This window comes from Rattus rattus, chromosome 3, assembly GCF_011064425.1.
Source record: "Rattus rattus isolate New Zealand chromosome 3, Rrattus_CSIRO_v1, whole genome shotgun sequence".
NCBI classification, from domain to species: domain Eukaryota; kingdom Metazoa; phylum Chordata; class Mammalia; order Rodentia; family Muridae; genus Rattus; species Rattus rattus.
The window spans coordinates 69,583,363-69,607,829 of record NC_046156.1 but is presented as its reverse complement, the minus strand read 5'-3'; the positions used below and the strand labels follow the sequence as shown (position 1 = coordinate 69,607,829).

Sequence of the window (24,467 nt, the reverse complement as noted above, 5' to 3'; positions counted from 1 at the left end):
GCAATCATATACTCAGGACAATGACTCTAAATTCATGCTATATAATTTTACTCCCTTATCAATAAATTGGAACTAGAATTCTAAAAATTTACAAGCATCTAGCTTACAGTTAATATCAAATGGACAGATCTTGCCACCATGATAACGACCCAAATAGAGCCCCACTTAATGACTAGCAGGCTTCTTTCCTTATGAAAATCAGGTAACAGGCCTATCTTCACACACCCCAAAGAAAAACATAAACGTAAAGCAGGTTTGAGGAAACTTTCGCCCCTAAATTCTTTAGGCCAATGGTTAATAGGGAAAGGCCAGTGTGTCACAGGCTGTTAAAGGTAGGCATAATTTCCAACTAGGTCTGAATTTTATTTATATAGTTTTGTTTTTGAGATGAAGGCTCACTCTGTAGCCCAGGCTAGGCACTCACTATGTAGCTCAGGCTGGTCTCAAAGTCACGGAGCTCTCTTGTCTCAGCTCCTGAGTTCTGGGTTTACCGATACAAATAATAATCACATAAACTCACACGGCAAGTCACATTCTCAGCCCCTGTGGGTGCTCACTATGATCTCACTTCCCTTTCTCAGTCACAGGGCTGCAGAGACAGATCGGAAGTTAGGAGCGCTTGCTGCTCTAGCAGAGCCCAGGCAGGTTCAGTTCCCAGCACCTACACAGTGACTAACCACCATCTGTAGCTCCAGAGCCAGGGACTGTGACTGCCCTTCTGACTTCTCAGGGCACCAGGCACATACACGCTACACATGAATGCATACAAACAAGTAAAACACTAATCCACGTAAAACCAAATAAACTTTTTTTAAAGGTCAATGGTCATAGATCAATTCAGTAGACAAACAAATCACATGTAAATGAAAAAATATAGTAAAGCTATAACAAGATATAAAAACATTTAGATGGATTAATTAGATAGACAGACAGAGGTACGGCAGTCTGAAAGTTACACAGCACAAAGATGTTTACCAAGAGAAGTTCCTTAAGTGAGCATGCTTTATTTAGAGACTCAGAATAGCTCTCCATAACAAAAGCTTACTATTTTTCCCTTCCCCTTAAAGCCCTCAGGAAGCTGGTCCCGCTTTTGTCATCTGGACTTTAAGTGTTTGCCAGCTAGAAAGTTACATGACCTTTAGAAGATCTTTCTCAGAGGTTTGATTTTTCCTGTCAGCACAGTCTATGGAGGGGCAGGAGAACCAGCCCCATCCCACGGTCCTCACTCACAATTCCAGCTGCAATCTTTTCCAACTCCCTTCCTCCAAAAAATGTCTGGTCGGAGCTATCTGAGTCTTCAGCCTATCACCAACACCAGCTGTGTTAATAATCAAAGTGACACTTTGGTCTCTTGTCAACTTTTCCATACAACAGAGACTGGACTCCTTCAGACCCCAGAGCCCAGCACTAATGCTTTGACTTGCTTGTAAATAAGACCATTAGCTGCCTCCAGAACAGAAGTGACCACCTCAGAAGTGCTCTATGGACACCCACTCTACACAAAGCTGGTCAGGGCTTAGCATTCCAAGAGAACAGCTAGAGGCCACAAAAACGCACTGAATGAACGATGCACAACAGCAGCCAACAGCAGCAGCTCCTGCCCAGTGCCAGAGCTGCGAGTTGGACATTGGGTCTAAGTGGGCAGACGAAGCCAGGAGGATTTTCTCAACTTACAAGGTCACAAAGCACAAAGAGGCAAATCTCTAACTCAGACTTGTGGCTGCTGGAAGGGAGAACACTATCACGGAAGCAACTAGGCCTAGCCTGTTGGATGACAGCCCGAGTGGCGGAGGTCTGACAAGCTGCTTCCACACCCATGGCCACTGCTTCCCTGGTCTGAGACGGTCAGTAGCTTGGGTTAATGCCTGTCTTATTGTCTAAAAAAATATGCAGGGACAGCAGTGCTTAGCACAGTTGTCGTGGAGATAAAGTGAGAGGACATGGCCTTTGCTTCATGCCTGCACATGGTTTATGTAATAACCATAGGATCACGTTACAAAGAGGATGACATTCATCTAGTATAAAAGGAAGGAGACAAATGGAGAGGCCCCTGGGGCTCAGTGCCCATGCTGGTCTCTAAACCGGGAGATCCCTACACAGTGATATGCACAGACCTGGACTATCTCCCACAGACCAGATTTTGAAATCCCACAATCAGAAACTTCATGTGCTCAACAAAAAATAGGCATCTGGGGATCAATTTAAAGTAATATAGCAGAAATATCCCAAACTTCTTTAAACTGTAAACAGAAAAACCCAATCCTATCAGTGCTTTTCACCCCCCTGAAATTGCGGAAAAGATTCTTTTTCCTTGTTAGTATATTTTAGTCACCTGTTAGAAAACAGGTCTGAGAGAGAAATACCGAAAGAGGCGTTTAGATCTGGAGAGTCTACACACACACACACACACACAAGGGCTGAGGATTAACCACAGTACAGCTCCCTCCCTAAGGCAAGCCCCAGACTTCTTCACAATCAATCTTAGAAACCAACCCTTCCCAACCTTTCCATTTTAAGACATTCTCTGACCTGTCCTTATTTAGGTCAAAAGGCCTTCCTCACCCTGAGTGTCCTGCAGGCAGCGTGGAGAAAGCTGTGGAGATGGGAAGTGTCTCTTAAGTGGCCTTACTGGATTCCTTACCTATGCCTATGCACCCAAGTCTCCATGGACCCCACAGCTGAAAACATGGAAGGACCATGAGTGGTGGGGAGTGGCCTCGACATACGCCCCTTCCTGCCTGCCTCCCCTCATGCCTTGATTCATGAGGGTCCTCTGTTACACCCTTTGTAATAAAACTGAGCAAATGTTTCCCTGGCTTCTGTGAGCTGCTCTATCCAATATATGAAAACCTAGAGGGTTGTGCGAACCTTGCCTGTAGCCTGTGCGTCAGAAATGTGGGTGAAACAACCAGACTTGTGGCTGGGCACCTCGAGTAGGAAGGAGGCTTGGGACTGCAGGATCTGACCAGAGACAGTGTCAGAACTGAACTAAAGGATTCTGGCTGGCGTCTACTGCAGAAGTGATTCCTGAGAGCTCTTAGGGATGGTGCCACACGTCTCAGAGTCACAGGGAACTCAGTGTTCATTATTGTGGCCTGAAAGTTAAGGAGAAAAGGTGGATGGCTTTCCAACAGTGGGTAAGTAGCTAGCAGCCAAAATTTAGTTACATATGGACATCACAATTTATCCTCAGATTATCAGCACTGAAAGTTAACACTGTGAAATGCCAAAGTCATTTCCAAACTAACCCCTTTAAAGAAATAACCCTGAGAGGCTACGGTAAACGAACAAGGAGCCACCTTCTCAACCCCACTGTTTCACAGGCCAGCATTATCTTTGCAACTTTCACCCTTAATAACACAACCCATTATGGTGAATGCCAACCCTCACCTGGCCTCTTTTACTCTACAAGAGTCCCATAGGCACAAAGTAAACAAATGCAGCTCAACTATGTATTTATGCTATGTGTTTGAAATTCTTACCCTGTGTCTGTAAGATACACTTTTCATTACAAGGGACAATACAGGAGCTGCTCTGCACTTCTGGACAGGGGTACCGATGGGAAACATGGGCGGTAAAGCCTGAGGGACATGAGCTCTTACCTATGTACCCCTGCTTCTCACACTGAGTCCTTACTGAACCATGGGGGCTGAGAATGAAGCCAGAACTGTGTGCAGGCTAACAGCATGCTTTCCCTCTGATCTACCACCTCAGTGCTTACGTTAAGTCCTTATTTTAAAGATGCTCACCTTCTCTGCAGGAAACCTTTCTAGTAGTCAGACACAGCTGCAAAGCATCCCTCGGTAATTTAAGGTCTATCTCATTCTAAATGACCCCAAATGATCAAGCCATCCCACACTTTTTTAAAGGTCTATCTCTGCTTAAATGACCCAAATCAAGGCATCCCACAGTACTTAAAAGTCTATCTCTGATTAAATAACTGAAATTAAATCATCCCACTTTTGAAGGTCTATTTCAGCCTAAATAACCCAAAACAAGTTACCCCACATTTTTAAACATCTATTGCTGTTTAAATGCCCCAAAGCAAAGCACCCCATACTTTTTAAAAAGGTCTATCTCTGTTTAAATGATCCAAATTCTTGTCTTTCTCTTTTTGCTAAACTTCAGCCACATTTTTCTCTATACATATAAAATAAAGCCAAATAAAACAAAATTAAATTAAAAATAAGTTTGGAAAGGTGGCTAGTCGAAGGGAAAGACATTTGATGAGAAGGAAATGAGCCAGCTTGAGTCAGATACAGCTGAGATAGGAGCCCACGGCGCAGGGCTCAGTTCCCTATTCTGCAGAATGTGCTGGATGCCGCTGACATTCTCAGAACTGTGTGGATACCTGGATTCCTTACTCCGAGGAAAAAGTCAGCCTAGGTCTGCCGTCACACCTACCCTTTTAAAACAACAGCCCAGCAACCTAGACATGGAAATGAGTTAACTGGAACCAGCTGTCTGGCTGTTCAGGTAGCTTAGTTGATCAAAGACAAGGGTCCTCCTTGCCAGAGTGAAGAGCGAGGCCAGTGAGTGTGGCCCCAGCCCTGGTAACACTGGGCAGATGCTCATCCTAAGAAACAGGCCTCCTCAGGTCATAACCCAAGGTGTGAGCGTATGCTAACAGGCAAACTATGAGGCTCTCCTACTGAAAATGAACACCTTTCTGGAAAAACAAAAACAACAACAACAAAAAAAACAACAACAAAAAAAACAAAATGAAGAAACAGCAAAAGCCATGCTAAAATTGTGCCCCCATGTATGCCAGGCTGGTATTCTGAGTCCCAGCTCCAGCGAAGGTTTCAAAAAATGGGGCTGTATGACATGGACCTTGATGAACAGGTACCACACACAGTTGGACACTAGAAGAAGCCACATTCAGAAGCACTGACTGTCAACAAAGATGTAAAAACTGAGAAAAGTGAGTGGCAGGGAAGCCGGTGACAGCAGAGCCTGCAGCTCAGAGGAGAGGTTATGTCGGGCCATCGGGGGGCGCTCACCCATGCTCCAGGAGATAAAGCCATGGAGTTTTTCTCCTATTTGGCCACTTCCTTGATATGGAAGTACTGCTTCTGAAGATGGCCTAGCCTGCTCCTTCCAAACAACTGACTGTGGGACACAACAGTGACCATCCACGGAAGGAAAGGTCGGATGGCACTTGACTGTCCTCCGTATTCCTCAATAGTCTGTTTCCATCAACACCCTACCAAGGGGCTGTCTTTTAGTAAAAACTTTGCAAACACCTAGAGAGCACAAAATTTAAAAAACAAAACAAAACAAAACAAAACAAAACATGACAATGACTTTGGCCAATAAATAAAAACAAAGAAGCAGGACAGCAAGAGAAACGACCCATACTCATCTCACAAAGCCCGAGTATCAGAGGGGAGCAACGCTTTCCTGAGAGGACAATGTCCCGGGCTAGATTCTGTTACCCAGAATGACACAGCTTAACTATGGTGCTTGAAATTACTGGGGGTTTCCCTCCACATCAAAATCTTACAGTGGGGATAAAGGTCTTTTGGCAGAACACGGTTTCTTGGTTTCTTTTACTGTAGAAATCTTCGGGTTTTAAGGTCAAAGCATTAACAGAGACAGAATAAAGAATAAAAGGCTCTGAGAACGAAACCTGGGTCTGTGGGATTCATGCTCGGTGATTAAAAAAAAAAAAGGGTTGGGTTTGGAGGTGGCCCCAATGATTGATGGCCAGGCCTTCCTAAGGCTGTGACAAATGTCCTCCACTAAAGTGTCTCCAAAATTGCTGATAAAAATCCTCACATCTGTAACTCCCACAGAGAGAATTCCTCTTTCAAAGTCTAACCCATTAGCCAGGTACTCTCTCTGGATGGATCCTGGATTTTCAACATTACCCCTCCCCTCCTCTCCTCCCCCCTCCCGCCCCCTCTTCTCTTCTCTCCCTCCCCCTCTCCCTTTCTCCTCCTCCCCCCTCTCTCTTACACACACACACACACACACACACACACACACACCTTTCTCTCCCCTACACATACATATGAAGAGACCTATGCCCTAGTCACTTAAGCCCTCTGACCTTGTTTCTCTAAACCTCTTCCCTCTCATAGTCTACATGCTAGCAAACGACAGCCACCATGCACTTAGCCTTTCTGAGGTGCAGGATGCTAACCAGAACTTTATTACATGTAACGTAAGAAAGCTGTATGGAAGTTTGTTATCGGTTACAGTTAGGATCATCAAGTTCCCAAATGCCAAATGCCCATGTGTTAAAGTCTTCATCCACAGAACGACGTCTGAGAGGTGGTGGAAACTTAAAAGCTTAGTAGGGTTTTAGTCACTGAGACTACGTCCTTGAAGGCAGTCATCTGTGGGTCATAACCATAAAGAACACAATTTGTTCTATGTATGTTTCCCACAACCAACATCCATCACCTCTTCCAGAAACACACGCAATGATCCCACCTGGACACTGGCAGGACCCACTACAATCCCTAGCCAACGGAAACGTATTTAAGTGTTGATTACCTCACGTATTTTTCTACAGTAACCGGAAGTTGACTAGCACACATTCCAATTTCATACATGAGGAAATGACTGAAGGGCGTCAAACACTTGCCAAAGCCCTCCTCCCCTAGGGTAGAGAATGGGATGTGAATGCACACTGGAAATCCCTGGCTCCATGGCTCGCCCCCTCCTCGTGATCACTTGGGTGCTCTCGCTCTTCTGTAAGGGCATCAATGATCCCCAAGCTGTGGAGTCAAGGGCTGAGCTACCTTAACCTCTCTGCTGGCTGCCATCTCTGGAGCAGTCCTTCCTGGGTTTCTAGGACACTGTTGTGTATTCTGTCCTTCCATAACAGCTGCAGTCTGTCTCCTCAAGCTGTCCTCTCTGTGCATCTCTGCACAAGACTGAATGACTCTTCCTTGTTGAGTGGTGTCTTTTACTGTCTACTGTAATGCTAAGTGTGGGGAAGACCTGGAGTCTGCATGTAGCCCCTGGGCCCCAGGGGTGTGTGTGTGTGTGTGTGTGTGTGTGTGTGTGTGTGTGTGTGTGTGTGCTGGGGGGTGTTGGATTAGAGATGCCAATAGCAGGGTGGAAAAGACAGAGGTGGGGTTGAGGTTTTGCAGGCTTGGAGAGAGAGACCCACAAGGAGAGGAGAGGAGCTGCCTTGGAAGAAGAGCATGCAGGAGGGAAGGGGAGAGCCACCATGGGCTAAGAGACAGGAGACCATGGCCACCCAGACGGACAGAGGAAACAGTGGGTTTATGGAGTGGACTCCAACAGCATGGAGGGCAGGCAGCTGCCCCGCTACTGTGCTAGGTCTATTTAAAATATGAGGGCTGTGGTTGTCTTTCATTCGGGAACAGAAATAGTCAGTGGCAGGGAAGAAGCACTAGGATAGGATTTTTAATATTTTTTTACTATACTTCCTTTGGAAAAGGGTTCCTGTCCACCCAGTTGTTCTACCTACCATCTCTTAAGGCTGTTGATTCACAGCAAAAACATTTGTTATTTAGTACCTTTGTGACAACATTTATAGATTTTTTTTTACTCTACAGCTTATGCACTCAGAACTGGCCTCAGACCAGTTTTACTAGCTCCCCTTGCAGCTAGAATACTGTCCCGTGACCGAGATGACCAGACTGACTTACCTGAGGCAGGGCATCAGGCACTGAAGCAACAAGGAGGGAGGAAGGAAGGCGCAAAGGGCAACCACAGAAGCAGAAGTGCAGCGTGTCAATGGCAAGGCAACAATGTCTGGGCAGTTCTCCTGGCATCACTCTAGCTGCCAGCTCTGCTCCAGCTTATGCTCCCCAGGCCTACCCTCAAGTCTTCTAGAGAACTCTTTTCAATACTCTCCCTGCTTGCTTAGACGAGCCAGCGCTATTTTGTTGTTGATGATGTTGTTGTTGTTTAGCTGATTCACTACCCAAGCCTGTGTGATCTGTGGCCTAGACTCTTCTGTGAAGCTCCTGGCTGGATATCCATCTGCACCAGAACCAGCTCTTGCGAGACAGTTGCCAGAACCTCCAGGTGGAACTCAAAAGGGCAGTAACTTGGTATGTGCGATTGTCACCCTATTGAGTGGCTTGTCTATGTGCCCTCAGGGAAGCCATCTGGGCTACCCCACTCCTGTAGCCTTCCTTAATCCCACAAGCAAGTGGTTCTGAGGGGTCTCTAGGGATTTCATTCTTTCACACCAAATAAGTCTCTTGTTTTCCATTCCCACCATCAGGACGTATTTTCAAAAAGCACTGTATTTCCAATTCAACAAACTTCAAAATATGCCCTCACATTCACTCATTAGTCACAGCACATTCTGCATGCTGTACAGAATTCCAGTAGCCACATGAACTATAAAGCCTGCCAAACAACAGGGCAGCAATTACGTGCACGTCTCCCTGGGCCCTGCTCCAACTTTCTGCTCTCCTCAGCTCAGGTACAACTCCTGTGTGGTTTAAAGACTGACATCCTTCCTAGACTCTAGAGGTGAATCATATATCGTGTTAAAATAATTTGAATATGATTTCATAATGTGCAAAATACAAAATCCATTTTGTCTTTTCTTCCAGTTTTGGGACAGCAAGGTCGCACAAAACATAATTTAGTATTAGCATCTGTAGCAGTAATCTTACACACAGCAAAGGAGAATGCAGCAACCACACAGCAAACAAAAGTGGAGAGACAAAGAATAGGCGTTTTCTTCCATGAGTAGCGACAAGCAATGCATCTATGGAATGAGAGTGGCCACACTCAGTTCCCAAAGTGTCCTTAGATGTTCAAGTATTCAAAGATGCTTGAAGGTGAGTGCTACGGTTTGGCTGAGGCCTCCAAAGCCCCTGTATTAAAGGTATACTCTGCAGCCTGTGGCTCTACTGGGAACTGGCAGGACTTTAAAAGGGGCAAAGACACTGAAGGCATGGCCCCGAAGGAGATATGGGCCCCCCTGCTCCTCCTTTTCCTTTCTCTAGAGCCTTCTTCCCCCTTTCCCCACCCTATCACAGGAAGAATGGCCAGAGGTGGAGAGGATTCTGTAGCTCTGTCACCACCCTGTGCTGAACGAAACCTTCAAAACAGTAAGTTTAAAACTGCACAAGTTTAAAAGTAATAAACCTTCTCTCCTACAGGTTGATTATTGTGGGTATTTATCGCAGTGATCAAAGGCTAACCGTGAGCCTGCCTCTTTAAAAGACTATCTAAAAGCTCTTGAATCAATCTGATAGACGGACTTATTTTTATAATAATACAGGAATAACAAGCTCTTGGCATTCACTTCTACCTACCTGCTTTAGGCTCTTACCCAACACAAAAAAATTACCAAAATAATGTTTAGACAAATATACACAATGTTAGTAAAATTGCCAGAGGAATCTAGTGAACTTTTCTACACTTTTTAACTGCTTTTTGAAGGGTAGACCTCACAGTCTGTTTGGTCACAGTGAGTGAATGAAACAGCCTCATGGCTTTATAGCAATTATGAGAATCTCGCATAATCCAAGCATGTGTCTCAATGTCTAACTCTGCTGGGGCCTATTTTTATTCTGTAAATATTTGCACAATATGGTGCTATTCAAAAAGTTCAACTCCTTTCTGTAGAAGAAAATATATTACCTTCTGAAAGTAATGTTTTAAAAAGTAATATAGGGGTATGGCTTTGCATGTGGCTTAAGGACATAGGCCCCGTGACTGAATCTCAGAATCAACAAATAAATAAATGATGAAGAAATAGGAATGTAGCAGAAGTCTCTGAACAGCTCTTTGGAGCTGTGCACTGAACACCTATTACACACTTGGCCACAAAACAGAAGTTATCACCAAGGTCCTTGCAATAATCCTATTAGAATGGCTTAAAGGCAATTTTCACTCATATAAAACACAAAAGAGGGGTTGGGGATTTAGCTCAGTGATAGAGCACTTGCCTAGCAAAAGCAAGGCCCTGGGTTCAGTCCCTAACTCCAAAATAAATAAATATATATATATATATATATATATATATATATATATATATAAATATATAAATACACAAAAGAATACAGTATAGGGTCTGGAACATGCCCAGAAGAGAAGTATTCCTTAATACAAGACAGTGGGGACAGGGGGTTAATTCAGAAATGTGTTGTGCCAAAGCAATGTTCTTGTGACCATACAATGGTGACTGTTTCTATTCTAAGTCAGGATCTGTGATAGATCATTCTCTGGGCCTCTAACACCACCCAGGCCCTCCTTCTGCCTCATAATGGGGTCTTAGCTGGGTATATATCCAAGGCTCATGTGAATCCAAGTTCTAGTAAACAGGCTGGACGCCTAGAAGCTTCAAGGAATGCTGTGGCTTCTTCCCTATGTCCTCTTCCAACTCTGCAATGACATCCCATCAAAGGACAGAGACCACAGTACTCTGCACCTCTAAAGGGAGACATGACTAAAACATTTCATTGCAATTAAGGCCATTTTTCGATTTTTCCTAATGACAGAAGCTGCCAGCGGCCACTACTCAGAGGCACTAGTCCTATGCAAATGCCACAGCAATGCCTGCCACCAGGGAGATGTGGCCAGGCCAGATTTTCATGGCGTCTAGGCTCTGAGCTTTCTGGTAACAGTAGCACAAACACAACTGAAACCTGTCAATAAACCAAATGTCTAAAAAGAAAAAGATGCTTCCTACTGCCTTTCACTGGGAAAAGCCTACTGACTATAGCTGTGGCCGTTAACAGCTGTAGCCAAGTGCTGATGTCAATGACAAATGTCTGCATATGGCTGGTTGAGAATCAGTGTTCTGCCTCATTACCAGCTGCACAGAGGCTTGAGGACCTCTGAGACTCTTTAAGGAATCAAAGATAGAGTGCTACTCCTGATTGGCATGTTACACCAGAAACAGAGAGGCGAAGAAAGGAACACATGAGTGATGTCCCCATCTGGCTTTCCAGAAACAAAGTCCTCAAAGGAAGCCTTGTGGTGGTTTGAATGTGACTGGCCCCCGCAGACTCACTTATTTGAATGTTTGGTTATCAGATAGTGAGAATGATTAGAAAGTGTGGCCTTGTTGCGGGAGGTGTGTTATTAGGGGTAGTGTTTGAGGTAGGCCCAGTTAGTGTGTATGCCCCCCTGCCCCGCCCTCTGCTTGTGAAGCACATGTAAGCGGGCACTGCTCCATACCATGCCTGTCTGCTTACCGTCAGACTCCTTGGTGTGACAGCCATAGACTCATCCTCTAAAACTGTAACTAACTCCCCAATAAAGTCTATCTTCTATAAGTTGCCTTGTTTAAAAGCAACTAAGATAGCCTCGTCAGTAAGAGCCCAGATGAATCTACTTCTCAAAGACTGGCATAACCTGTGTTTATTGGCACTCAGTACCTCCTCTACCTAGGGCAGCAACAGGAGGCAGTTGCACGACTTCTCCTTGAGCTGATCCACACAGGGACCCTACAAAGTTTTGTAGAACCAGAACTGTCTTGCTTCCTTAGTAATACTGGGTGGAAGGTGTCCACAGGACACACCACAGTGGGAAAAGAAAGCACTAAATTCCCAGGGTCATCAATATCAGTGGGTTCCAGGCAGGGACCATGGGGCTAATTAGAAATGTGTGCAGAACTGACTATAGGTCTTGTGACCATATCTAAGGTATCCTCTATTTGTAAAGTATGACTCAAAGAAGGATTGAATACAATATGCCTGTTAAGAGCTCTGCCAGTGTTCAGGTGGAGTGTAGGCCCCTCCCTGGAAGAAAGGGAGGACAGAAAGGAGAATAAGAGATGGACAGGTCAGGGAGAGTTACAGTCTGTTCCAGAATTCCATTTATTATCAGCAGAGTCAGGGAAGATGGCAATATTCTGCCTACTGAATTCCAGGGAACTGTCAGCCACAGGCTGCACTCCACAGGGACCCAGCAAAAGTAACTGGGGCCTCCCTTTCAATTCAGCCAGGGAATTTAATTGTTCTTAATTATACAGATGCCACTCATATGCAAATCATGCACCCAGAGTCTTCCTTTTAAATTGTAATTTTTCTTTCAAACCCTTGAGGGCTGAAGTGTAATTGCTGAAGAGGTTGTAAAAGGAAGAATGGCCCTGCCAGTCCCCAGGTCTAGGAGCCAAGGCCTATTTGCTCAGGCCCTTCTAGGTCTGCTTCCCTCCCATCATAGGTCAGCCCCCATCCTTCTCCAGGGTCTCCTTTTCAGCCCACCCCATCCTCTAACCACTTCCCCTCTCCCTCCAGCACTCTCCAGCCCTAGACAAAGGGCAGCAGGCATCCTGTGCAAATTCACAAAGGCAACCAGGCAGCTGGAGGAAAGGAGCAGTCAGCAGGATGTGATTGGATCCCCGCCATGCTCAGCCATCAATTCCCAAGTAGAGCTCTCCATCAAGGTAGACTACAGCAGCAACGAACAGTGGGGAGGGGGAGGAGCTATTGTGAAGAAGCAAAAAACCCTTGGGCACAACATGATTACAATTTTAAAAAAAACGTGGAGGGAAAACGAGAGGGCAGTAGACGGAACAGTCTCAGCCATGCTGGAATGAGTGGAGCATTAGTGGCATTTCCCTGTCCTCAGATCTCCTAAAAACTTCCTGCGAAGCGCTTCTGTGTGCAGAACTTTAAAAATATTCAGAATGGCATGTATTTGAAAACTGAGGACAACTGAAGGGTATTCACTTCCTAAGCCTGTGAGGATTCCTTTGTGTGGACTCAAGCAGCACATTCCCACTTTCAGATCCCCTAACTGCTGCTCCTTCAGAGCACGCAGCTCTGCCACTTTATTACACAGGACCTACCTCTTGCCCTCACTCCAGCACACTCTTCTCTGGCTCCCGTCTGTCCCTTCCCTGTGTGCGTGTGTCCTAGGCCCAGTCCTCTCCATCGTATCACCTCAGAGCTCTCACAGACTAAGCAGTCTTCAGGCTTTGACATCACTCCCAACATCCAGGCTCTCCCCAAGTTAGCATCCCAACCTACTCATCCCATAATGGACCAAGACCACGCTATTCAAGCACCAAATCAGACTGTCGTCACCCCTGACCCTCTCTCTGTCTCAAACTCTACATCCAATTCACTAGAACCTGTATCTGCTCTCAAAACCTAGGCAGAACCTCACCAGGCCATGCCACCACTCAGCACAGACCCTCTCAGAAAACTTGGTCCCTTGTACTGACTGGCTGCTGCTTTCCTAAGGAACATGGCCGACTCGGAGGATAGTCTTTAAACCTACTTCAGAGATGACCAGTGCTCTATTCTGCATCTTCAGGATAACTCCTGCTTTCAGGGCCTTATATAAATAAAGTCCATGCCACAGTACCCCAGGGTCCCCACCCTGCTCAGTCTCCTCTTTTCCTTAGTCCACAGCCTGCTCACTCTATATAACAGATACACACTGTGTGTGTGTGTGTGTGTGTGTGTGTGTGTGTGTGTGTGTGTGTGTGAGTGTGTGAGAGAGAGATCTACAGAAGGTCCAGTCCAGCCCTATGGCTTTTGTTGCTGCTGTCCCTTTCCCAAGCATCCTTCTCTCAGATAATCTCTTAGCAAATTTCTTCCCTCCTTTAAATCTTTGAAAACATTCCCTGCTTATACCCTCAGGTGTGGCCCATAATCCACACTCTTATCTTTCTCCATCTTTGATTTTCCAGTCCCTGCTGTTCCTCCAGCATCCATGCGGTTCAGTGATGCACAGGGTCACTGCTGCAAAGATGGACACAGACAGGGATGTGGGTCTATTTTGCTGGCCCTCAGCATTCAGAACAGTCTGTCAGTAAGCAATGCTAGCTAAATAAAAGAAAACTGTTCCAACTGGTGCCACGGGCTTATAAAATCACAGTTCAAGCCTCGAAATATTTCTTTCATTATCCAGTATGAAATGGTCTCATCCTAACATGTCAAAAACAAAGCAGCATGAAAAATATTTCCCAATTTCAACCTTATGTTACAAAATAATGAAAATGTGCACAGATTTTTTTAAAAAATAAAAAAATCCATGGCAGGTAACTGGCATTTCTTATTCAGCGTTTTCAACGTATCAAGACTGAGATTGTAACGCAGCTCTGTAGAAAAGCACTTACCTGGTATGTGCATGGTGTACAGTCCACACTCAACACACACACATACACACACACTCTAATCATGACAAGGACAGACAAAACTGTGATGCATTAGATGATTACAAATGCTGTAGCTCTGAGATATACTGAGTCACATATCCGAAATTTGAGTGACAGATAAACAGGGACTGGAGGAGGGCAGAGGGCTAATCCTTCTTTTGGAAAGGCTTAAGAAAGTAGCCCCCAAGCATGGTCCTGGCTCAAACCCAAATGATGTGGGTCCTTTGATTGTGAGGAGCCTCTTGGCTCGATGTCTGAGGGAGACTACTGATCACAAAACTGCCCTGAGCCAGTCCTTCAGTTCCTTTGTCTCATGTCCAAGCAAATGAAAACCAGACAGGACATGCACAGCAAGGTGTGAATTACATAGCTAAAAGCTGGGTGGGAAGCATGGCCCCAGGGACACTTAAGCCCAGGAACTGGATGGATGGAATACTTTGTTGGGGTTGGTCATTCACTGAATACCCTGCAGGCTGTGCAGTGAGTGGCTTGCAATTCCTCTGTAAGTGTCCTCAGCCCAAATGGAGAGGTGCTCATGCATCTCACCCAACTAGGGAATGGTCGGTCACATACCGAGCACCACTGTTGACTCTCTCCGTCAACTCTTTCTGTAGGGTAACAATCACTTACCTCTTTTATTCATGGGGTACAAACAGGAATGACTATTTCACAATCAATAGATCCTTTGAGGACCAACCACCCACCCACCAGGTCAGCAGCACAAGTTACTATACAGTGCCTAAAAGTTCTTCTGGTCTCCCCGTGCAAATTCTTCGTTCATAACTTACAATCCCAGAATGATGGAAGGCCAAAAGCATTTGTAGCCGGTTACACAAGAACACAGGAAAGCTGAGTGGACCCCAGTTCGTAGTTCACAGGCTCATTTTGCCCATGTATCCCCACACTGAGTCCCCTCAGCAGTAACAGACAGACTGGCCCAATGTGGTGGCAAAAGATCTGAGCAACAAAGTCCTCAAGCTTCAAGCCCTACCACAGGATGCAGCACAACAGAACTCCCATGCTTAAAGCGCATGAGCGAACTCAAGTGACCTGAGAGGATCCCATCTTAGGCTTAGGCATATAAGCCCAGGAACTATGGCGTAAGTCATGAGGCTGGGTCCAAAAGTCAGTAATGTTAAATCAGTGACTTCATGAAACAATTGCTTCCTGAGAAATGTATCTTTTCAAAAGTCCCAAGATGATCTGTGTTTCCATTAAAAAGGAGAAAGAGAAAGTTCTAACAACTTACAAAGGGCGAGCGTCAGTGGTTAAGGATGCTACAGCTCTTCCAGGGGACCAGAGCCTGCCTAGTTCCCAGCACCCACACAGGACAGTTCACAACAGTCTAGAACTCCAACTCCAGGAGTTCTGATACACACATCACACACTCACTGTCACTCACGCTTGCACACAGGAACACACACACACAAGCGTGCACCTTAACAGCTTCTTTTAGGAAGGGCGAAAATCTAAATAGACCACCATAGTTCCTATACAACCTTAAAAATATGCCTAAAAATGAGATGCAAGCAGCCGTATTGCACTGTACATGGCATGTGAATTATCCCAATAAAGTGTTAAAATAGAAGAAAAGAGAGCTAAGAGTGTGTATTCCAGCCCCCAACTCAACCATTCTCTCTGGTGTGGGAAAGAACAGCCTTCCTGGCAGATGCAACTTCTCACACATGCACCCAGCCCGGCCCTTCAGACCTTGCATCTGTGTGTGCATAAGCACACTCAACCCTCTTGTGCATAATGAAGATGTCATATGCAGATGCGTTTGATTAGCACCCTTCGTCTCTCATGATTATGCAGTACTCACTTGAGCTGCAGTTATTTCCACCCTATTATCCCAGTGCAAAACCACCCTGCTTACTCTCATCGCCCTGGCAGCAAAGGACATGCCCTTCAGTACAACCCCATTTGGCGTAACCCCTGCTGCTACAAAAGGACTCCATCAGGGGGGCTCATCAGTTTACAACTGAAACAGAGCACAGGTGAAGGCCTTTATGATCTGCTAGCATGCACCTTTAAAAGGCCAGCACACATCAGGGAAGGCAGAGGCAGAAAGCAAAAAAAGTGAAAGCAGAGACAGACCCTAGACTTGCACCAGGGCTGCAGCTACCCAGCCTCAGAGTTCAACCCCACCCAGCAGCGACTCTGGCCTCCACTAGCTTCAAATAATCCCTGATTCTCTTAGGAAGCAGGTCCTGTCTCTAGAACTTCCTGTGTTCTCCTTGGGCTACAACAAGTGAAAAATACACTAACTTTAACTTCACATGTAATAAAATGCACAACAAACATTACTTTTTAACTCAATAAATCTTTTCCCTATTTAGTATTTTTATGTTTTGGAAATTGTATTTTACAGTAATTTGGAAGTCAAGGTGGCTTTTTTGTGTGGGTTCAGGACTGGGCTTCAGGTGTAGGCTTTAGGACAAGTACCTTTACCCAAGCGTGATCTCCCTAACCTTCAGTCAGTTCTTAACTCTCCACTACAGACAAGTCCATTTTTCATTCAGCATTCAGTAACATATGTTCTTCCTCTAGGAATAACAAAGTTCAATCCTGTGCACTCTAGACTGGAAATATGGAATCCTGTTGTCAGTGGAGACAGAATTAACTACTTTAACCCAAGGAATGTAAATTGTCTGCAGTGGACTCTCTAAAAACATGTAACTTCCAAATACTCTCTCCCTTCTAAGAAAAGAATTCCATAGGCCCATCTTACTTAGTCCTCTGCATCTAATGTGGCCATTCCTCAGAATGGCCAGAGAAACCTGTTTTGGGTATGAGTTCTATTCACATGAAGACTCACGTGTTAAAAACTTGATACTGGCTATGGGGAGGTAGGTGGCTGGATTATGTGTAAGAGCTTGATGCTAGCTCACAGGCTTTGAGGAGGCCAATGTTTCATCCCAGCATTAATCCCTTGATGAGTTAAAGCTGGTAGACTGTCAGGAAGTGATCACCAGGAGGTGGCGACTGTTCAAGGGAGCAGCTCTGTCCACATCCCTCACTCTCTGCTTCCCAGCTGCTGTGAGTGTTGGTTGATATCCCACAGTGAGCAGCTTTTACTCTGCCAGTTCTCCTCTGCCACAGGTTCAAAGCTATAGAGCTCAAAGCACAGACTAAAGTTACTAAAGCTATGAACCTAAACCAACCTTTCCTCCCTTAGTCAGCATTCTCAGGAATTCTGTCCCTCAGAAAGTAACTAATGCCAGTTCACTCCCAAACCAGAGCCTCAGGGGGTCTGGAATTCTGATCAAAGACAGTTTCTCATAAGCAACTCCATTGGGAAAGCCAGGGTAAGGTAGTGTGTACATCTAGGAGCTGCAGTGGGCCCTCAGCTAAGCTTCTCAGCCCTCTACCCATCCACTGCCCACTCACTGCTTTGGTCACATGCTTCCAGTGAAGAGCATTCTCACCTGATAGCTAACTGGAGCACGAAGGGATTTAATTCAGAGAATTCAGTAATACAAGGTCACTCAAGTGCTCACAAAACACATTCTATGCTAAGCTTCAAAGACAGAGTCTCAGAGTCACAAGGAACTGGCTCAGGAAAGGGGCTGGTGCCTCTGAAATGTACTAAGCGGCTGTCATCTCAGCACGGTTAGGCCCCAAAGAAACGGCACAGATGGCTGTGGTGCGTATTTAACATATCAAAGCGGACGGTGGTTGCCAGGCTCCCCCAGCAGCACAAGTACCTGTGGCAGACGCCTGACTCCTTCCAGCACTTCTCATCCCTGCCCCCTACCCTAAACTTCTCCACCCTACCCCACCCCACCCCCAGCTTTGCTTCCCCTCCCCCAGCTTCTGATTCCTATAGAACCCAGCCAATGTGGCTACACATACTCCTGGTCCTCTCTTGTCCCTCTGTCTGCCCCCCCCCCACTTCCTCTCATTGCCTGGTCTATTTTGCTGGCCATGTTCATTCTGGACCCTTCTGTATGCCTCTGGCTGCTCTCTCCCTCTACAGTGAGTCTTGTCTTCAACCATACCTAGGAGCGGTCATGTCCTCACCTTCATCCAAACACATGCTACCTGCACAGCTGGTCCTGGTCAGCCGCTGAGTCAGCTAGCGCTCACTGCGCACTGGGTTAAGACGCTGTGTAAATCAGAACCTATAAAGTGCTCCCAAGGGCCCAGCTTCAGCCTGCTCAACTATGACACAGACCCCTTCCCTGCGTGCTTTTAAGGAGTCTCTGGCTTCCATTACTTCCCCTGGTTGTCCTCTATTTCCCTTTGCTGTGGAGAAACCACTAACTCAGATTCAAGCTCTGTACCTGACACCTCCTCAGTCTCCGATTCAACTCAGAATGCAGCCTGTCTGGCTCTTTAGAAACTTTTCCAATTCCTGACATCCCCCTCCCTATCCAAAACAGCTGAACAGATAGAACTAACATTCTCCTGCACTGGAAATAGGTAAAAAAAATATTAATAGAATCTGTCAACACTCAACCAAAATTTTTTTGGCAGTAAATGGATACACGACTAAAACAGAGTTCCTAAGCCATAAGAAGCATGTTTTCTCAAGGGATTTTGCAAAGATATTAGAAAAATGAATGAGATAGTAAGACTTTTATTTTTTTTGACGCAATATTAACTGGGAACTAGTTAGATTTGAAATACGAAGGAAATCAGGTATTACTTAGAACATGAGTGACTGCAAAGTGTGGGCACGTGTCACTGAGAGCCCCTCAGGTCGTGTGGGAGGGGCGGGGAGGATGGGGAGGTGTTAGGAGCAAATGACACAAGGACTCAGGCTAGAGACACAAGTGCAGATGTGCACGTGGCTGCCCTTAACCTTAAGTTCCTTAGCTTATTTTCTCCTGGAAGGAACAAGCTACTGCTCAGATCTGCTTTCCTGTCTGTGTCTGACTTAGGAATTCCCACTGTGGATTCGGTTTTCTCTCCTCACTTTACACATTCGCGCTCGGTAGGTGGAAACATACACAATGAGCTCTATTTCTCTTCGAGTTCCTGAAAGTAGAAGGGCGCACACCCACGGCATCTGCTGATTTACGTGGAAAGTTTACTTTCACTTCTTTCTGTACAAGATTCCATCCCACCTACTACATTTCAAAAGAATGCCACGTACAATTTCCTTAAACAGAAAATTCTACACAACCAGTCATCTCTTTTACTACTACAAGAACAGGTGGCTCTGCGGAAAAGAACATTTCCATTTTCTAGATTAAAGTCCAAGTTCACAGACACTGAGTTAAGTGTCATTTCTCCCAAGAACCAAGACAAAATTAAACACAAAAATGATCCAGAGAAACAACTGGTGAGTGTTCTCTGGATTCTCTGGACAGCCGACTGGACGTCTGTCCTTCCTAGGCCAGACTCTACAGGACAGCTGGCTCCCAGAACAGTGCAAAAATCTGAAGCCTGCTGTGACCCACCACATACACAGTTGGATAAAATACCACTGCTAGTGCCCCTTTCCTGACCTGAGTCTAATTACCCAGCCCACATTGGAGGGCTGTGTCCATTTGTCGTGGAGACTCTGAAAGTGAGCTATATGGAGCTTTTTAAGATTAACACACACGTGACAGATCAGTCAAAGAAGCCACAAGGCAAGGCCCTGAGAGTAGGAGAACTGGTAAGAAACTCTGAGACTGCTTCCGCCTCAAGTTCAGAAGCGTTTCCCTTCTTTACTGTCTTTCAAACTTAACAACTTTTCTCACCTATCACTGTTTTGCGCTGTTGGCTGCCCTACTCTACTTTCCACAGTGAAATGGCTTATGGCCATCACTGACTGCTCATTCTATTTTAAAACATGCCACACTGTTTTTCTAGTAACTGAAAAATGACGCATCAAACATCAAACTTATGTTTGCAACCCACAGAGTCCATCAGTGCCAACTGCTGGAAGCTCACACACAGCCCTCCTCTGATCTGTCTTCCTAAACTGGGTCTTCTACCAGCACACTCCCATTTTAGTAAAGTCCCCCGCCTGCAGAGGCAACTGCAACCTAGTTTATACGATCTGATGCCGAGGTCTGGAGCTCAGCAGGGGCCATGGTATCTCATTCCCAGCTGAGGACTCCGTCAGCAATATCTGCAGCTCTCCACTGTGGATGCAGGTCTTGCACTGGATGGACTGTCTTTCCTTACAGCACAAATCTGACGTTTAGAGAAACAGCCACTCTCAAACTAACAGGACCAGGAATAAAGCGGCCTCTCAAAACTAAGAAAACAGGGCTTCAAGAAGAGGAAGCTGAAGAGAAAGCAGAGGCAAGGGGATCTTCAGAGGCTTGAGAGATCAGCTGTGAGGAGCGATCACAGCCGGTCCCCGATATCACAGAGTGCCTCAAAGAGCCGAGATGACCAGGCTGACCAGACACTGCTTAGGTGCATGTGTCCACTCCTTTCCCTGAGGTGCTCACTCAGCTTAGTTTCCAAAAACACAGAAGAGGCTCCTGGATTCTGATTTGCTGGACAGAAGCTGTGAAACTTGAGAAAAGCCATGACCAGAGGTAGGCATTAAAGTGAAGAGGCTTGTAGGGGTGAGCCACAGCACTTATCTGGCCCAGACTGGTTTTGATCTGCTGGTTTGAAAGGATGAGAAAAAACAGCTGGCAGGCAGTCCTCACAATCACAGCAGCATTAGCGGTTTTTCCTTTCCCTTATGAGAGAGCTGTCCTGCTGTCACTCTCAGGCACTGTCAAAATGACCCCACCCCCTCGCTAAGCTCTTTATGTCAGGCGTTACAAAAGGGACCTTTGACCTTTCCACGAGAGGCAGATAACCTCACTCAGCCAATGCTAACTGAGCACTACAGTGTGCTAATTGAGTACTACAGTGTCTAGGGCCCTGTCCCCACAAAAAGGACACAAAGATAAAAATGCACAATATATTAAACACTGGTTTTCTCTTAAAAGCCCTGAGTCTGATGATAAACTGTAATTAGCATGACTTCTGCCACCAAATCCATGACCTACTTCATGTTTTTGCAGCCTCTAATATCAACTATCAACTTTGATTACAGTGCATGTCACAGTGTGATAGCTCCCTACAAGCCCCAGCAGCCTCAGCAGGAGGTAGTAAGCTTGAGGGGGGCAGAAGATTCCTCGCCTTGTAACCTCAGTCCAACGCAGTGGCTGTAGGAAGGAGTTCTCAGAATCTAGCTGAGCATCTGAAGTTAGGGCTCCTTCAAAGACCAAAGATGCCAGACAGTGAGGCACAGAAAGTAGCCCAGAGAGCAGTGGAACCAGGGTTGGCCTCCATGCACTCTGTGCACTCCCCTCGGAACGCAGTCTCCACCAGCAGCACCCACCACCTAGAAGCAAGGTCAGACATGCTATCTCAGAGCCACTCCATCCCTATCTCAGAAGTCCTGGTGAACCAGGCCTGAGCTGATGTGTATGAACCAGAGCTGAGTGGAAAGCCAATCACCAGTGAGAGCTGGTAAGACTCGGGCAGCAACTGTGTAAGAAAGTATTAAAAGCTGAATGGAAATGCTGTTGATAGAGATGTTGGATTGATAGACGAACAAGTGCTGGTTTAATAATGCAATGGGAAAAATTGCTTCAAATTTAAGAAACAATGGAGAACCCCTTCATCATCCTCATCGTCACCACCACTATCAGTGTGTATGTGCATGTATGCATATGTGCCATGGTGTGTAGTGGTCACAGGACAGCTTCATGGAGTCAGTTTTCTCCCTCCATCTTTAACTGGGCTATGGAGCCTGAACTCAGGTCATCAGACTTGTACAGCAAACACCTTCTCCTGCTGGTTTCTATAGTGGTTTGGGAAGAGGGACTCTCAATTGAGAAAATTCAGGCATTTTCTTGACTAATGACCCATGTGGGAAGGTCCAGCCCACTAGGAGTGCGGCTGCCCGGCAGGTGGTTCTGCGGTGTATAAGAAAGCAGGCTAGGGCTGGAGAAATGCCTCAGTGGTTAAGAGTTCCGACTGTTCTTCCAGAGGTCCTGAGTTCAATTCCCAGCAACTACATGGTGGCTCACAACCATCTGTAATGAGGTCTGAAGACAGCTACAGTGTACTCGTATACATTAAATAAATAAATAAATCTTTAAAAAAAAAAAAAAAAAAAAAAAAGCAGGCTAAGCGAGCATGAAGAGCAAGCCAGAAAGCGGCAGCTTACTACAGTGAACATGCAGCCCACTGCTTACTCAGTAACTACCCTGGAAGGAAGAGGAGAGCCAAGTGGCACAGCTTACATGGTTACCCAGCACTTCTGAGGCAGAGATAACAGGACCACCTCAAGTCTGAGGCCACTCTGAGTCTACCAGTGTCTTCCACACCAGCCAGAGAAACATAGGGAAAGCCCTTCTCAAAACAAAGCAAAGCATAACAAAACAAAATAAAAAGCTATTCGCTAAGATTTTAAAAACTTAATGGAAGACCTTCAAACTTTTGAAATCACACCTCCAGGACCTGTGTGTAAGCTCTCACACTTAGGAGAATACTCACTTTGTCAAGTCCCGCCTACAAAAAGCAACTGTCAAGCACTTGCACAGTTAGCATCATCAAGTTTGCTGTGGCACTGTGTACCTTGGCACATGAGCCCCATCTTAGTTAGGGTTTCTACGGCTATGATGAAACACCATGACCAGAAGCAATATTGGGACAAAAGGCTTTATTTATCTGGCTTCCACATCACTGTTCATCACCAAAGGAAGTCAGGACAGGAACTCAAACAGGGCAGGGACCTGCAGGCTAGAGCTGATGCAAAGGTGCTGCTTCATGGCCTGCTCTTTCTGGCCTGCACAGCCTGATTTCTTACAGAACCCAGGACCACCAGCCCTCAGGTATTCCCACCCATAACCACTAGTTAAGAAAATGCTCTACAGATACGTATGTCTGCTTACAGCCTAATCTTTTTCAATTGAGGCTCCTCTCTGATAACTATAGCTTGCGTCAAATTGACTAGAACTAGCCAGCACACCATCCAGGCCTTCCTCACACAGAGGCAACCCTCACTTTCCTTCTGCAGTCCATTCCTAGGCCATAGCATTGCATCTCTTCTCGTGGCAGCCGTGTTACAGTGGGGGAGGCGTGCTAACCAACTGACTCGAGTAAATAACACTGATGACTATGTTGCACAAAGGCTATGACATAATTGAAGATCCTCTTATTAGCAGTGATAAAAATCAGCCTCAACTCGTAACCCTGGGGTTTTATGGCAGAAGCAACCTTAAGAGATCACAGGACTAAATCTCTTCTTCACTGGGTCAGGAAATGCAAACCCAGAGAAGCTCTGGCCCAAAGTCAGGAATCTAGTTTTTCAGCAGAGCTGAAAAGCAAGCCCCAGCCTTCTCCCCAGCAATCTAATCCAAGGCACCAGTGGAAAGCTGAACTTCTTCACAAATCACCTCAGACAAGGAAGGTTTGCTAAGCCACTGCCACCCGGCTACATGCCCAAGCCGTTTACTTTTCTCTCCTACCTGCCCACAGAGTTCCTCTATAATTCTATCACTATAAATTAGCAATCTTATGAAAGTCAGTGCTAACACTGGAAGCTGCTCAGAGGCAAATGGCCTCCTTTCTGAGTGTTTCTCAGGTTGCGCCCTTTAAAATATCAGCCAACGAACAGCCTGCAGCTGGCAGTGTGCGCATGTGCCAATACTTCAGTTCTCCTGAAACTTCCCTCCGCCTCACCTCAGGTCTGACCTTCAGACCTACCTCATAGAGGTGGTTTCCTCTACCAGCCATGCCCAACCTCTGAAACAGGACCTTCTAAAACCCACAGCCCATGCTAAAGAGTTACACAATCAAGTTACAAAAAATATAGTAAGATTACAAACGAGAATCTTATGGTAAGTTTGCAGTTTTGTGGCTGGGCTATTCTTGGTCATGTGGAGCCTGTAAGCCTCAGCACGGACATACCTGGAGGAAGAACTATTTTCTTCCAATATTTAAAGGTTGATACATTTGTCACCCATCTCACATCATTCTTAAGACAACTGTTACCCCTCTCTAGCTTTTAGTAAACTTAATTTTACAGAAAATAGGTATTTCATGCTGTAAGGAACCAGATATTAAGAAACTCCTCAATTGGACTAGCACTTCAGCTCACACAAAAGCATAAGCCAGGCAACTGGTAGCCACAGGGTTTGGTGATGGCTGACAGAACATTTGATAATCATACTCACAGCCATACTTCAGATCGCGTTTTTAATACAACATGTTAAAGGCACAAAATTAAAAAACTATAGGCAATCCTTTAGTCTAAATGGGTTTAGCACTGAAAAGCAGTGATACGGAAGTGCCAAAAGTGAACAGAGCCCTCAGACCTACCTGTTCCTTAATGCCTAGCTACATGACAGAACAGAGCGGGCTGGGGGACCCACATGCTGGTGGGAAGGAAGCAGCAGCACATTTTCCCTACTTCACTAGAAGAGTAAATGGAGACAAGGCTGGAGCA

General features: G+C 45.7%; 1 protein-coding gene across 1 annotated transcript in view; it reads right to left on the bottom strand.

The window, feature by feature from the left end:
• Window positions 1-24,467, bottom strand: part of Tmem131l (transmembrane 131 like) — a 134,286-nt gene that overhangs the window by 67,334 nt on the left and 42,485 nt on the right. The gene's annotated exons all lie outside the window — the stretch shown is intronic.